Source organism: Podarcis melisellensis, assembly GCF_964234715.1.
Source record: "Podarcis melisellensis genome assembly, chromosome: 5".
In the NCBI taxonomy this organism is placed as follows: Eukaryota; Metazoa; Chordata; class Lepidosauria; order Squamata; family Lacertidae; genus Podarcis; species Podarcis melisellensis.
Genome location: NC_138537.1, coordinates 76190550 through 76206825, shown reverse-complemented (window position 1 = coordinate 76206825; position 16276 = coordinate 76190550). Strand labels below are relative to the sequence as shown.

Below are 16276 nucleotides of genomic sequence, written 5' to 3'. Positions count from 1 at the left end.
ATTCAACCCAGTTGTCTTGACACATGCGTATAATTGCCATCCGCTTCAAAGTGAGCACCTCTTTAAATAACCAGCAAGCCTTAACTGCTGGGGGCAACTTCAAATGATACTATAACCATTTTATCTCTCCTGATCAAACAGGTTGCAAAGGTTTTCAAAACACCTAAAATCTTTTTTAAAAATCTGCTTACCAGAGGCAATGACGGGACAGGGGTACACACAATATGGGCCAACATGCTTCTGTACTGCTACGTTCAATACAGCTAGAGGAAAAACCACAGATTCACAGACGGGCAACAATCTGACATTTGCTGCTGAACTCCGCCAATGCTGCTGTTATATTAGCAAGTAATGCCAGGGTGGTGTATATATATATATATATATATATATATATATATATATATATATATGCTTTCGTAGATTTTCACGGGTACAGGAATGCAGGTTTTGGTGTCCTCGGGTGTCTTCCCGTGTAAAAGTTGGGGTGTCTAGGCGACGTTTCGACGAGGTCTCACTCGTCATCTTCAGGCTGGTGCTTTCGGCTTCTTGTTACTGGAACAGAGCAGTATTTATAGGAACTCAAACACTGAGATCCTGCTCTGTTCCAGTAACAAGAAGCCGAAAGCACCAGCCTGAAGATGACGAGTGAGACCTCGTCGAAACGTCGCCTAGACACCCCAACTTTTACACGGGAAGACACCCGAGGACACCAAAACCTGCATATATATATATATATATATGGAGGAGGAAAGGCCTGCATTTCCATTCCCCAGCAATCCAGGAAGATTAATTCCCAATTCTCCATATGGGCCTATCAACTTCTTCTGAGCTAACAGGTAAATGCTGTGTTATTAAGCAGTTTACAGAAATGCAAACATTTATCACAGATAATATACCACGGTGCTCTTGCATGTCACTGTCAAGGCCAATTTAAAGAGTTATTCTTGGGAACGCAGGGCCAATGAATGGAGCCGCCGTAGTCTATTAAACGGATGCGGTTTCCACTGACATTTGGAGCAGCTACGATTTATCACGTCAGGCCTACTGGGAAGTTTTCCAGGTCACAGAATACAGAACCGAGGGAGCCGTGAGGAGAGTACATATGAGTAGGGAAGACTTTCCGTTGGCCAAAGCGAACTGTGAGCCATATTTATAACCGTATCCCTGAAGTTCTCAGCTCATTGGGAAAGAATCCTCCTGCGTTTTGCATACTGGTCAAGGGCAAAATATATTGGTGTGTTCGTCTGAGGGGCTGACCATGAAGAAAGGTGTCCAGGCTTGTTAGTTGCTGCAGCATCTGTTAAAGCTGCCGGGCCCTGCCTCCCAGCCCCTCCTGGTCAGCCCGCGGAAACACCCATCTAATAGCAGGACAAACGGCCAATAGTTTAGTTCTTTATTGACAAAGCACACACTTACAGCAGCTCATAAGGTGCAGTGAAGACACACATACACACACACTTCTTGTGACTACGTAGGTGAAATAAAAACGGGATTAGACAGGAGGATAAAGTTGCTAGTGGCTGCTGTTGATGGTGGCTCTATATTGCCTCCCTGAACTGGATACCTGATGCTGGGGAACAAGTGTGAGAGAAGACTATTGCTCTCATGCCTTGCTTTGGGGTTTTCAGGCAACCAATGTGAGAAGAGAAATACTGGAATAGATGGGCCTTTGGTCTGATCCAGCAAGGCTCCTGTTATGTTCTTTAATCTAACTACCATTTCCTGAATAAGAGGATGGAAATCTTGTATAGTTCCCTAAGGATAACCATTGGTCTGTCAAAGTGGGTTTGTAGGAGATATGTCAAACTGCTATGTATTGGGTTTAACACATTTTATGTTACAAGGCGCATTCTAACCAATCGTAGAAGCGTTGGTAGACGAACGTTCTAATGGCAAGTAAGCGAAGGCACTTTCAACTGTCAACTGTCAACGGCCAGTTCATGCTCAGGTTTATTATTGTGTGTCCAGTCAGTTTGGTTCTTGTGTTCCTATGAGTGAACCGTTGTCACTGACAAATGTTGAATAAACTTAGTTGAGGAACTTATACAGTGGTACCTCGGGTTAAGTACTTAATTCGTTCTGGAGGTCCGTACTTAACCTGAAACTGTTCTTAACTTGAAGCACCACTTTAGCTAATGGGGCCTCCTGCTGCTGCCGCGCCGCCGGAGCCCAATTTCTGTTCTTATCCTGAAGCAAAGTTCTTAACCTGAAGCACTATTTCTGGGTTAGCGGAGTGTGTAACCTGAAGCGTATGTAACCCGATAATATACCACAAGGTACCACTGTACCGATAATATACCGAGGTAGCACTGTACTGCCTTGGGCTTTTGACTTTTTCCAAACATTTAATATTGGCGACGAAGGTGGGATCGATGAGCTCCTGCCAGCTGCCAGAGGCCCAAGACTGCACATCAGCACCTCCGCCTGCCGCCTTGCAGTAAGCGCAACCTCACTGCCACGCTGGACTCAGCAAATAGTCCCAGAAACGAGACTGTGCCTGCCACGTCTTCGCAACCACCCACAATCGCACAAGAGACTGCTTCAGGTCCAAGAATGGCTACCAGTCATAGTCGGCCGCCACTGGACTTCAATATGAGCCATCCTACAAAATGGCCACAGTGGCTCCGCCAAATAAGAAGCTACGTCTGGCTACAAGGCTTCACAAGGGAGGCAGACAAGGTGGATGTGCTACTGACGGTGCTCGTATGCTCCGCCATCACTCTACTGGAAGGTCTGATGGCACCCAGGGACATAGAGGCATGCACTTTCGATGAGCTGACACAGGCTATGACAAGACACCTCGCGCCTCAGCCAACTAAGAACCACCGCCGCTATGACTTTGCGCACAGAGAGCAGCAAGCGCAAGAGTCAGTGAGTGAATACATCCTGGTTCATGCTACAGCACAAGGACGCACTAATATTTCAGGTAGGAACATCTCGACTGCCAAGATTCTGCTATCAGAAACAATTTGCTGCCGCCGGTTCCTTTGAAGCAGTTTCTCCCTTACCAGATCCTGATGAGCAGTATCCACACCTAGTGTAAATGGCAATCATTTAACAGAGACCTTTAAAGGGAACCTACTTTAAAATGCAACGGCACAAATGTTTTATTCATGTTCCAAAGACAGTCATGTGCATGATCACTGTCTTTTGAGTTATGTCAATTTTAGCTGACAGAGGTTCATGGTTGAGTACAGCATTCCGCTGCACTCCTGTTTAAATAAGGGATATTTTGTAAAGCCAGAGGCTGTGTGGCCTCAGGAGACGTGGGATTGCGACTAGACAGACACAGTAGTTTTGCGGATGTTAAGTCGTAAACTGGAATCTCCCTGCGGAGAAGGAATCTACGTTTTAGTCTGTTTTATAAATGAATGAATGGATGAGAGATGCTGCAATTCTGGGGTGGGGAAGCTCAGGCCTGGGATAGAGGCAAATGCAGTCCTTCAGCCTCTCTATGTGGCCCTCAGGACTGTTTCCACACCACACCCCCTCCCCAGGCCACCCCTCTCACCAGCTCTGCTTTTCACACTTTTTGAGTATTTTTGCCTGACTGGAATATGCCCTTGAACTCTGATTGTGCCTTGAACTCTCCTCTGGACGGAAAGCTGTGTGTGAGCCTCAGGGCGGGTACCAGGAGCAGGTCAGCAATAACTCACAAGGTATCAATGAAGGGAACACTTTATGCAAAGAAACAAAACAGCTCAGGCCCAGTGAGCACATCAACTCTTCCCAGCAGGTCTTGTCCCAATGAGGCAGTTGCGAGGACTGAAGATGTTCCACAGTTTTCTAAGTCTCCTTGTCCCTCAGCTCCTTCCCAAGCAATCTGAGACTCCGGCACCTTGTCTGTCTCTGCTCTGCCGTCTTCGTGCCTCTGCCAGTTCTGAGATATGGGGGGGGGACTGGTTACAGCAGGAGTGGGGGACTCCTTGGCTTCTTCAGCAGCCTGCCTGATCACTGCCTCTTGGCCTCCCTCTTCCCCAGCCTCAGCTTCTGCCTCTGATTCTGGACTGCTCTCTGCCACAGCCTCTTCCTGCTCACTAAACCCTGTTAGCTCTTCAGCTTCCGACACTTCCTCCAGCCTGATCCCTTTTCTCTCTGACCACTCATCGCCATCCCACCACCACTCCCCAAGCACTGAGCCTTCTTTGCTTGGAGGTTCCCTAGCCCTGCCACTCCTCGGCAGCCAGCCAGTCCGTGGCAGTCCGTGTATGCAGAAAATTGCCTAGTGTATCATTTCCATTTGTTGTCCCGCCCACTTTTGCCCCTTGCCCCACCCATCAATGACACCTCAGAAAGTTGCCCAGAGGAGAATGAGGCCCTCGAAGACTCCAGGTTCCATCCCTGGCATCAAATGTGAAGAATTACCAAAAGGAGGGGTTAAAATTCTCCTGCCCAGAAACCAAGAGAACTGCTGGCAGTCTGAAGAGACAATGCTGGGCTAAACAAAGCGGTGGTTTGACAGATTAATTTGGTTAAGGGTTGTAACAATAACGCAGTACACGCATGTCTTCACAAGCCTTTTGCTCTTATCCTGGCAGCAGGTCACGAAAACAACCTACGGCATGCAGCTCTGTTGTTCTCTTTGGAGTATTCCAACAAGCCCTACAGTGGTGTGAACCGAGGATGGCAATAACGCTCTCCTCAGTGGAGGGATATTTGCATTCCTTGTCAAGTACTGCTGGTGTCTCCATGGGATTCCATTTCTGTTCTGTTATTATAGTGCTTTCTGAAGTCGGTGGTTAATATTAACTGACAGGGCCAGCTGAGAATGTTGGGCTTCCCCATTACGGCTAATGAAGCAAAATACTAATTGAGGCACCGACTGCTTCCTTGTACTTAATCGCATTACGGCATCTCAACTTGGCTTCACCACAAATTCCAGGGCCTGTTGATGTACAGTGGTACCTCAGGTTAAGAACTTAATTCGTTCTGGAGGTCCATTCTTAACCTGAAACTGTTCTTAACCTGAGGTATCACTTTAGCTAATGGGGCCTCCCGCTACCGCCGCACAATTTCTGTTCTCATCTTGAAGCAAAGTTCTTAACCCGAGGTACTATTTCTGGGTTAGTGGAGTCTGTAACCTGAAGTGTCTATAACCTGAAGCACCTGTAACCCGAGGTACCACTGTATCTCTTTTTAAAATCTGGGTTCAGATACCTTCTCAGGCATGAATCTCTCAGGGTAACTGTAGGCCATTTGTTACCTTTCAGTCTCAAAGGGCTGTTAGTAGGGAGGAAAGGCAAGGAACTTGCAGGCTACATTGTGCTCCTTGAAGAAAAGGTAGGATATAAAACAAAATGGTTGGGTCTGTGATTATTACGCCTCCAAATGTGTTGTGAACATAACCTTTAAAAAAAGAAAAAGAAAACTGAAAAACGATCGCAGCTTAAATGAATTTTAAATGGAATATCAGAAGTTCAGATTTGTCAAGCCAAACTGAAAACACAGTCCTTCAATATGTCCGGCTGCACAAGCTCATTGAGACGAATGGACACTTTCCAATCACAGTTAAGGCCTGAAATGAAGGATTTCCCCCTGTGTTAAAAATATGGGGAGGCAGCAGATTTTGTCCCTGCCCTCACCCCCTCCACTACTGTCCTCTAGTGCTGATGGGGCATGGCAGCCATTCATTGCTCCAAATTGGCTGTGCTCACCCATGTCAAGATTTGCACAGGAGAAGGTCCTGGTGAGCTGTGCCCTTAAGGGTTTAAACTCACTCAGTCATTGCATCTCCTCCAAAAGTAATGTGGAGTGACTTGCAGATCTTACCATGGTTTATTCTTTAGCATGGTCAGGAAAAGGTTGGCCTGAGACATTGCCTTAATGGGCAATCTCTCTGCAGGGCAGGTTCCCACCCTAGCAAAGTCACTACAATAAGGAGTCCGGAGAAAAGGAAAGGAAATCCCGATAACAGCTTCCTGAGGAAACTGAACAAAAACAGTATATAATTTGAGGAGAAAGAAACAGAGAGTTTTTGTCTTTCTTATTTCGGTCCTTGTTCAGGGCAGGGATGTATAGGATCCAACATACACCAGCAAACATCTTGCCAGTCTGCCTGGTTGCTAAGCAACACCTCCCCAATTCCTGGAAAACCCAGACGTATGGCAAGTTGGGTTATTTTAATTTTTTTTAATCTTAAAAAATTAAAGAAAAGCCCCCCAAAGCTCAACAACTTCAAGCCCCAAAAAGAAAAGAAGTTCAATAGCTCTGTCCGGATTTTCACTTTTGGGAATATGGCAACCCTACTTTAACACTAGCAGAATTAGCCCTTAAATTACATACTTACCGGTAAATGATCTCTGCTGCTGCATTTCCACCTCCCTCCACAACACAGAGACCCCACCACCAGAGAAGAAAATCAGCTGGCAATGGCAAAGTAACCACCAGCAAGGGAAAATCATTGGGGGGGGGCTATAAAGCATCTGGTTTACTTTTGGGGGTACTGCTGCTATTTTTGAGATTTGCATTTTCCATCTACTTGCCGGTCTGCTCCCCCATGCTTAGCATATATTCTCTGTCTCTGTCTCTCTCTCTCTCTCTCTCTGTGTGTGTGTGTGTGTGAAAACACACGTGTATAAATGAATAAATAGCTATCATAAAAATCTATAATCCTCTCTTGTTTGGAAGAAAACTAAGCCCTGTAGATTTCTTCATCCTCAGAAGTGGAGAGACTGTAGCAATATGCTTTTTAAAATTATTATGTATTTTAATACATTGATATCTCGCCTTTCTCCCATGATGGGGCTCAGTCTGGTATTTCCTAGTTGCCTCCCATACAAGCACTGACCAAACCCAGACCTGCTTAGCTTCAGCAAGGCTTCTGCATCATGTTTGCTCAGTCCATGCCCTTTGTTATGCTTTCAAATGAAGGCATAGCTATGCTTTCCATTAACGAAAAAGCAACCAGGTGCCCGAAGCGTTTCGCTTGTTCCTTAGCTTTGACATTTTGACAATATGCTTCTGGTGTGTGTTGATATTATATGAATTGCCTCCATCAACAACTACAACAATTAAAACAAACTTCTTTGTTTTTTGGCTCTCCCCTCCTCCAAAGAACCCCACCTTGCTAACATTTTGGGGTGTGGGCGGAACTATAAATACATGCAGGTAACTCTTTATTGATCCCACATTCTGTAGGGTTTCCCCCCCTGATTCAATTACATTTTAATTTCATTTTGCTCAGCTCCGATTTATAATGCAGTCTTTGCTTCCCTGCATTTACATCTGTCAAGGACCTGCTTGGTGATGTATAATTTAGCAGTGCTCCTTTGAAGACAATGATAAAAAAAAACGCACTCAAGGTGCAGCCCAAATCCTCTTTTGAATAATAAGTTCACAGCTTTGCCTTAACTGTAATTCAGGCGTCTAACATGATTTTCACCTTGAATTACCACAATCTCCTTCTTAATGAACCGAAGGACAGAGATGTGAGTTAAACATTCCCGGCATTTCCTCCAGAGCCACTGCCATGCTCTTTGCTTCCCATTAGGTGTCAGTGCAGACCAACGCAATAGGATGCCACTAAATATGCTTTTCTCCTTTATAAAAATGCGTCTAGGCACACTTGACGTGTGAAGACTATGTGACGCACCTATCGCCATGTCAGCTGGGGAGGGGAGACTGCCCTTATACAGTAAACCCCCCTAAAGCAGGCTCCATCCAAGGCCAGCTGAATACAGGCCTGTAGCTCATGCATAGTGCTTACCGTATTTTTTGCTCTATAAGACTCACTTTTTCCCTCCTAAAAAGTAAGGGGAAATGTGTGTGCTTCTTATGGAGTGAATGCAGGCTGCGCAGCTATCCCAGAAGCCAGAACAGCAAGAGGGATTGCTGCTTTCACTGCGCAGCAATCCCTCTTGCTGTTCTGGCTTCTGAGATTCAGATTTTTTTTCTTGTTTACCTTCTCCAAAAACTAGGTGCGTCTCGTGGTCTGGTGCATCTTATAGAGCGAAAAATACGGTATTTTGCATGCAAAAGGTCCCAGCTTTAATCCTCAGCATCTCCAGCTAGGGCTGGCAGGAGAGACTTCAGTCTGAACACCTGGACAGCTGCTGCCAGTCAGTGTAGATAACTCTAAGCTATATACACCAATGGAAGAAGGCAGCCTCTCATGTTCCTGTGAACATTTATTTATTTATTTGCTGTCAGGGGAGAGTGGCAAATGCCTTCCCCAGTCAAGGCATCAATAATACCCAAGGCTGGCCCCTGAGACAGAAAATCCCATAAGCATCTCTCCCTGCCCTCAGCAAATGAAAACACAAGAAGAACAGAAAAAATAATTAACAATTTGATACATGGGCGTAACCAGGGGGGGGGGTGGCAGGCAGGGGCAGCTGCCCCCCAATCAGTAGAAAATTTTTAAAAATACATAGCAAACTGAGGTTCTGCCCCCCCAACAAAACGTCTGCCCCCCGCAACAAAAACCCTGGCTACGCCCATGATTTGATGCCCTCTAACGATGCCCGAAGTCAGTTGCCTGAGGCGGCTTTCTCACTATGCCTAAGGAGATGGGAGGAAAAATGTGAAATGATCCAGTGGTAGGAACTGAATGTATTCAGTGCTTTGGGGGGGGGGCACGTAGGGGTACGCATACCCCAAAATATTTTGTGAATCTAAGTTTGGCCTCACTGAGGGGCAGTATTTCAATATGAATAGGAAAATGAGAGTACCCCTAAACATTTTTTTTTAAAGAAAAAAAGCACTGAATATATATACTTCGTTGCAAGGAACTATTACGATCCTAAATGGTCTGGCCTGTAAACTGCATCTCAATGGAAGGAAAAGAGTTATATTAACCTTTCCTAAACCACTGGAAAATTGAATTGTAAAACCATTTAAGCCACACACCACCCTCGCCCTCATTCAGGTGGCATTAAGTGTCTTCCTTTCTCTACCAAAGTGTTTGTGACTTGACTTTTCAAAATGTGCCCACCTGACCTTATGTTCTTGGTGCGTCTCAAGGACCAACCAGCAATTGATGTTGCAGCCCTTGAATGAGCAATCATCCGGTGCTTTCCCCCCCAAGAATCTAGTCTATTTTGTAGGAGCAAAATGGACAGAAAACAAAGGCAGGCAGGCCTGTGTCTTGGAACCAGGACGAGTGACAGGTTGTTTTTTTGCAGAGAAGCCAAAAATGTTTGTTTCCCCTGCTTGTTGGGGAGGGAATGTGTTTGCTGACGTTCTGTTGAAGGCTTCACCTGCACGGAGTCATGTCACAGGCCCAGAAGCCCAAGTGCATGTGCCCAGTTTGGTACAGATTGCTGAACCAAAAGGTTTAGTGGTAGCATGAGAATATACTGTGCCATTGTTCAGTGGAGAGCTGATGGGAAGCAACAAACTGGCCTCTGCCACTAGCTAGGGCCTCAAGATCACCCCTTCCTCCCGGTCTTCTCTCTCTTCTCCCTCTGACCCCTCATCATTGTCCCACAACCAACCCCTTGGTTCTGAGCCTTCTTCCCTTGGGGGTTCCCCAGTGGGTTAATATCACCATTCCTCTGCGTCCAACCAGTCCATGACACCAGCCACACCTCTGAAAGCGAGTAAGGAAACTTTCCTGGGATCCCAAAACGTCAGGCGAGTGAGTCAGATTAGCACCAAAGGGAGCTCTTATCCTGCCCATGGGCCTTAGAGCCTTAACCCACAGGCTTCAGGAGTCTCCGGTTGCCCTACGTGTGCCTCAGTGTGCACTCTTCCTACCTTGGATCAAATCTACGCTTCCAGGTGTCATAAGAAAGCTGCAGAGATAGTGCAGGATAGTGCACACCCTGAAAATGATCTCTTTCAGCTTCTGCCTTCTGGAAGAAGGTACAGGGTTATAAAGACTAGGACTAGCCACCTGAGAAACAGTTTCTATCCAAATGTGATTTTGGTTTTAAACGCAGTGTAAGGTAGTCTCTATGGGAGTATATTGTATTTAATTATAGGGTATCAGAGTTTTTAGGGAGCTAACCAGGCTGGGATAGCTGGGATAGCAGGCTTGTTGGTTTTTGAATGTCTGATGTAGATTTTTTCAATTTCGTTGTTCTGTATGGGACAATGACAATAAAGATTATCATATCAGTTGCTCACTTAGGCAGCCTGCCTACTCCATCTTCCTGCAAAAAGTAGCTAGATTAACTTATTTAGTTTCCTGTGTTGCAGGGGGTTGGTCTAGATGACACTTGTGGACCCTTCTAACTCTACAATTTTATGATTCTTATTTATTGTATTTATATATCACCCTATACCCGGAGGTCTCAGGGCGGTTCGCAGAAAAAAAATCAAAATATAAAACCACAAAATATATAATCAAAATAAAAACAACCACCCAATATCGTCCCCCCACCCCTCCCTTAGATCACAGTTTTGGGCACCCACCTCACCTAGTTTTGACAATTCTTTTCTGTCCCTGTTTATTTACCCAAAAGCCACGAGCAAAGTTCATCTCCTCACTTTACACGTGACAACAATGCTCTTTCTGAGAGCCGAAGGGCATCCTCAAGTAGCTTTCTAAATGGAATTATTTCAGGATGAACAATGTTCATTTTATCCTACCCACTTTCAAGTGTGATCATTTCAAGGTACCAAAAAACCCCACATATGGGCTTGATTGTTTAACCTCTCAGCAAATAGGTGATCCATGCGAATGTTTGAAACAGGCAACAGTCTTAAGACTTACAAGCTGTTGGGATGGCTGTTGATTTTATTTTCTATTTTTTTACAAGTGTCAACTTATCATATTATCATCTTGATTTATTACTGGCCCTTTGTACTAAGTTCCCAGGGCAGGACACCACAATTTAAAACACAACATTAAAATCAGTTTAAAACAAATGACAAAAACAGTGTGGGGTAGGTCAAAAACCATAAGTCAGGGTAAAGATGCATGTATCTTTATGTTTGGATGTTCTGTGCTCTGGTAATGATCTATTTTTATTACAGAAGTCACAATAGCCAATCAATAGGATTGTGATTTCACTTTGCTTGTCAACTTCTTCAGATTTATCTATCATCTATCTAGTGCATCTGGTACCTACTTAGATTTCAAAGGACTGTGCAATTGAAACACGCAGAATCTGCTTAATACACTACAGAGGTTGGTACTACCAATATAATCAGAATCACAGGAAACTGAGTAGAGCAGCTCATTTATTTAGTGCTGCTTTTTAATGCGTTTACTGACAGATTTGCTTTGCCATATTCCATTGCCTCTTAGTGACAACACACACACACATTTTTTTTTAAAAAATCTATTCTGCTTCATTATTCTAGCTGGATCATTAATTCTGTCACCTGCTGGAGGTAAATAACTACACAGCCACCCTGAGATTTCAGTGGCCTGTGAATTGCTTTTCCCCTCGCCCCCTTCCTTAGAATTTCTCTTGTAATGTAATAGCTAGGCTGTTGTTTTGCAGAGGAATATGGATGGACTTTTGTATTCCTTGATTGATGGTTTAATAGCCCCTGATGGGCTGCTAGGGCCTTCTTTCACAAGGTGTGTTTGGGCAAGGTGGACTGTTTTAACTATCTTACTGAGGGTTTCACCATTATTTAATCCTGCCATTACTGGCACTTGGCTCTCTGTGTTTTGTGTTCTGATGGGTGGATTATATTTTCCTGTTCAGAAAGTTTGCAAGCCTGCTTGAAGGACCTAGTTTTATGTGAAACGTTGTAAATAAATAATGCGTGCTTGTGTGAATGAATCCTTTGGATGTCCAGGGGCCATCTCTGGGAGTGGGGGTTTCTGTTGTCAGGTTTCATTCCTCCACCCATATCCGTTTAATGTCATGGCTTTCCCCAAAGAATCTTGGGAATTGTGGTACCTCAACGGTGCCAACTTCACCCTTCTCAGCACCCTCAACAAACTACAGTTCGCAGGGTTCTACATGACTATGAAAGAAGTGTAGGACCGCTTTAGGTTAATGGGGTGGATGTGAGGGGTGCTTGTTTTGGACTTTATGACCTGTAACATGGCTGCTATACATCCTAGGAGGTAAAGGAGGCTGGGGCCCTCTTTGGCATGTGCTTTATTGACAAGCCCCTTTCAATCCCTTCCACAGAAAGCGACACAAAGACTAGAAGAACTCGCTGAAGGGGGAAAAAGGGTGGTAAAGACAGAAAAGGGAGAGAAGGCTGGGCATAGGGCCGTGCAAGTTGAGGAAACTACAGTTTTGGACCTCTAACTGCAACTTTTTAAAAACAACAACAAAATTTCAAGTTTTACATAATTGGTTGGAAAATAAATGGGGGAAACAGAACCTAAAACAGACATCATTGTTCTGATAAGACAAAAATATGATTTATTATTTCCATTTCCATTATGTGAGAATAATACACTTTCCAGTGTGGGGCTTACTGCTATGGGGCATTTGAAGCTTGATATACCTTAGGGCTTCAACATGTCTTAATATGGCCCTTGTCCTGTGTCAAATAGCTTACCACAACCTCATTCTGAGATTTAACTCCTCATCTTGAATACTCAGGGCAGGAGGAGGCTATGACCCTGAACCCTGTTGCCCCCTTGCCCACCACCATCCTAGTCATCCAACACTCATGTCAGTAAGCCATGTTCATGAAATAAAAATAATAAAACCAAAAGTCCAAACGCCACCAAAGAAAAGAACTTTAACTTGCCCCAAATATCCTGGGTTGGATTCCAGTACTGTGTGTGACTAGCAGGAGAATCCTCAGCATGCCTACTCAAGACATAGTAAATTAAATGGGGTGTACTCCTAGGTAGGGGGTTAGGAATGCAGCCTAACTTGCCCCATTACCTTCAACAGTACTGCACTGATTTAAGTCCTACTGGATTCAACCATCTGGTATCTTACCACATCTTATCAGAGATAGCTACAACGTGAGAAAATGTAATCCTGCAATTCCCACTCCAACCCAGCCTAAAATAACTATATTTTTAAAAAACAACCTTTGGGTTTCCTCAAAGTTTCTCATATCTCTGCCTGAGAATGAACCTGAATTCACTTCAGATTTTGCTTTAGACAAAAACTTGTGACAACCAAGGGATATGCAGGACACACAGAAATATTGCTAGTCTTAATGTAATTCTTTCAGCCTAGCACAATTTTTTGTGTGTGTGAGAAAGAACTCCCAAGTAAAATTTGCTTTAAAATTCATTCTGTGAGAAACAGTGGTGGCAATCCTGTTAAAAACTGAGATTTTTAACGCAATATAGTTTAGTAATACTGTCTTTCAGGAGCGAATGTTGCTCATTGTTCATGTAGGAGTTGGGGCGGGGGTGGGGGGTGGGAAGACTGGTGAAGATGTACTGTATGAGATGTATGACTATCATTGTTGCTTCATCCTGTAGAACCAGTATTTCCAGCAGCTATTACCTACTAGGGAGGATTCTCAAACTGGCATGATTGTACCATATGGGAGTGTAAACTGCAGAAAAGAAAGGGTGTTTGAGCGCACAGCAGTTCTTTGCTGACTGGCTTGCACTTCTGACACAGGGGAGCCATGATAGGGATCACTTATTGATTCCCCATCTCTTGAATTTTGATTTCAGTCACTGATACTTGGTTTTTCACTTGCCGGCATTTACAAAGCTGATGTATTCTAGCATTTAGGCTTCAGGCCATCTATGTGCCAGGTTGCAATATCTTTAGTAAGGGAAAGCAACCAGTCAGAAGCTGGTCTCAACTGCAGATTGCTGGCTAAAATCAGTTCAAGTTGTGCCTCAAAAGTAGACTCAGAACTATGGCCTTGGGCACATAAGCAAGCGTAGAACTTTGATTCTTAAGATACAAATGAAGAAAGATTGCTTCATAAAATATTTTACAAAGCCCCCTCAATATACATTTGTTTTACAATATCAACGTACGTAAAACAAAAACTAACCAAAACCACCAGATTACTGCCTCCTGAAGACTCTAATATGGATGAGAGAGGGAGGAACATGAACTGGGAGAATAGATTGAAATGAAATGTAAATACATGTAACACCACAAATGTCCCTTTTAACTTCATGTATTTTGATGTTGTGAAGCGCCCTGTGATTTTTGGATGAAGGGCGGTTTTCAAATTTAATAAATATTCTTTTGTATTCTGTTGGAAGCCGCCCAGAGCGGATGGGCAACTCAGTCACATGGGCAGGGTAAAAGAAATTAAAATAACAACAACAACAATTTCTTCCCTCTAGTTCATGGGTAGGCAAACTAAGGCCCGGGGGCCGGATCCGGCCCAATCGCTTTCTAAATCCGGTCCACTGGTGGTCCGGGAATCAGCATATTTTTACGAATAGAATGTGTGCTTTTATTTAAAATGCATCTCTGGGTTATTTGTGGGGCATAGGAATTTGTTCATTATTTCCCCCCAAAAAATACAGTCTGGCCCCCCACAAGGTCTGAAGGACAGTGGACTGGCCCCCTGCTGAAAAAGTTTGCTGACCCCTGCTCTAGTTGTCCTTCTCTCCCTCCTCTCCTTTTGTTGACTCTGGCCAGTGTTGAAATTTAGACTAAAATTATTCATGTAGGGACCTGCCCTTTTGCTTTTGTTACATGGTAGAGCACTGCTATACTGATAGAGCTATATAAAGTAACTATGATGAGGATTTCAACATTGTCTCCTAGATAGGGTTGGAGGGGAGAGGGCCAGTGCCACTCCCCTCACACGCACATCAACAGTTTCACCACGGGCCCTCCTTTATTTTATCCCATATATGTGAATGGAATTAATTCTTATGGGGCAAAGTAAAGTCCAGAAAGTCAAATGAGAGTTCTTAAACAGCTTGCCCTTGCCCATTACTGGATGTTCTCCATTTTGACCAGGACTCTTGAGATCAAGAGTCTCTTCTACTGACTGAGTTACGTTGCTAGGCTAGAAAATCAGACTATATACAATATTGGTCCACACTAAAACCAAACCACAGGAAGAAAAGGAGTTAAATGGCAGTAGAAGCTTGTGCATTTGGAGACAAGAGAACAATCAGAAGTTTGGGGCTGGATTAAATATTAAGCACATAATTAAGGCATCAAGGGAAGGGAAACACCACAGACATTTTCCAATGCCAGATTTACCATGGACCATGTGGTTCAGCTGAAAATAAACATTATTTATACAAATATAGAAAAAGAAACATTTTCCATCTTACTGTAGGTTTTTTTATTTTGAAAAAATAAAATTGTATTTTATGGTTTAATATTGTTTATACAGTTGTACCTTGGAAGTTGAATGGAATCCATTCCGGAAGTCCATTCAACTTCCAAAATTTTCGAAAACCAAATTGTGGCTTCTGATTGGCTCCTGCAGCCAATCAGAAGCTGCAGAAACCCCATTGGACATTTGGGTTACAAAAGAATGTTTGCAAACTGGAAGAATCACTTCCAGGTTTGTGGCATTCAAGAGCCAAAACATCCGAGTTCCAGGGTGTTCAGGACCCAAGGTATGACTGTATTTTGAAATAGATATATATAGGGGAACCAAAATCTTTGAAGTGCTTTGGGCCTCTACAGGTCTTAATCTGGCCCTGGTGGTGTGGTATGTGTTGTTGTTATTTCCATCCCCATCATTCGGCCCAGACACTGAGGTTCAGCTCCAAGGGCCTTCTGGCGGCTCCCTCACTGCGAGAAGTGAAGTTAAAAAGGGAACCAGGCAGAGGGCCTTCTCGGTAGTGGCACCCACCCTGTGGAATGCCCTCCCATCAGATGTCTAGGAAATAAACAACTTTCTGACATTTAGAAGACATCTGAAGGCAGCCGTTTAGGGAAGTTTTTAATGTTTGATGTTTTATCATGCTTTTAGTAATCTGTTGGGAGCCGCCCAGAGCGGATGGGGAAACCCAGCCAGATGGATAGGGTATAAATAATAAAATTCTTGTTGTTGTTTGCATGCTGCTTTTAACCCAGAGGTCAGCAAGGTTTACCTCGCCTGGGCCGGTTCACTCCAGCGGAGATCCCTGTGGGCCGGATTGTGAGCGTGCGCGGCTGCGATTCCTGGCATCTGCGTCTGCACAGACACAATTTTCGGCGTCTGAATGTGCACAGAAATGATTTCTGGCACCGCGGTAGCGAGTTGCACCGGTTTAGCGCAGTGCAAGGGGACTTGCCGTGCAGGTGGCTCGGTTTGGGGGTGGCTCGTGGGCCGGTTAAACAACCCCCATGGGCTGCTTGTGGCCCATGGGCCTTAGGTTGCCTACCCCTGTTTTACCCCATGGGTCCTTCCCGCAAACCAGAGCAACAACCCATTTCAAACTCAATAAAAAGCAACGCATCCAACAGCCAGACCGCAAAAAACAGGGGATATTAAGTAGGTAAGCTGTCAAGGGAGCCCTTGGGCC

The 16276-nt window shown here is 44.4% G+C and overlaps 1 protein-coding gene across 1 annotated transcript in view; it reads left to right on the top strand.

Moving 5' to 3' along the window:
- The first annotated feature begins 2759 nt into the window (after nt 1-2759).
- The window catches only part of WAPL (WAPL cohesin release factor), a 61125-nt gene continuing 47608 nt past the window's right edge, over nt 2760-16276 (top strand). The window contains exon 1 of the mRNA XM_081913483.1: nt 2760-2926. The gene's annotated coding sequence lies outside the window, so the exon portion shown is untranslated. The remainder of the gene's footprint in view (nt 2927-16276) is intronic.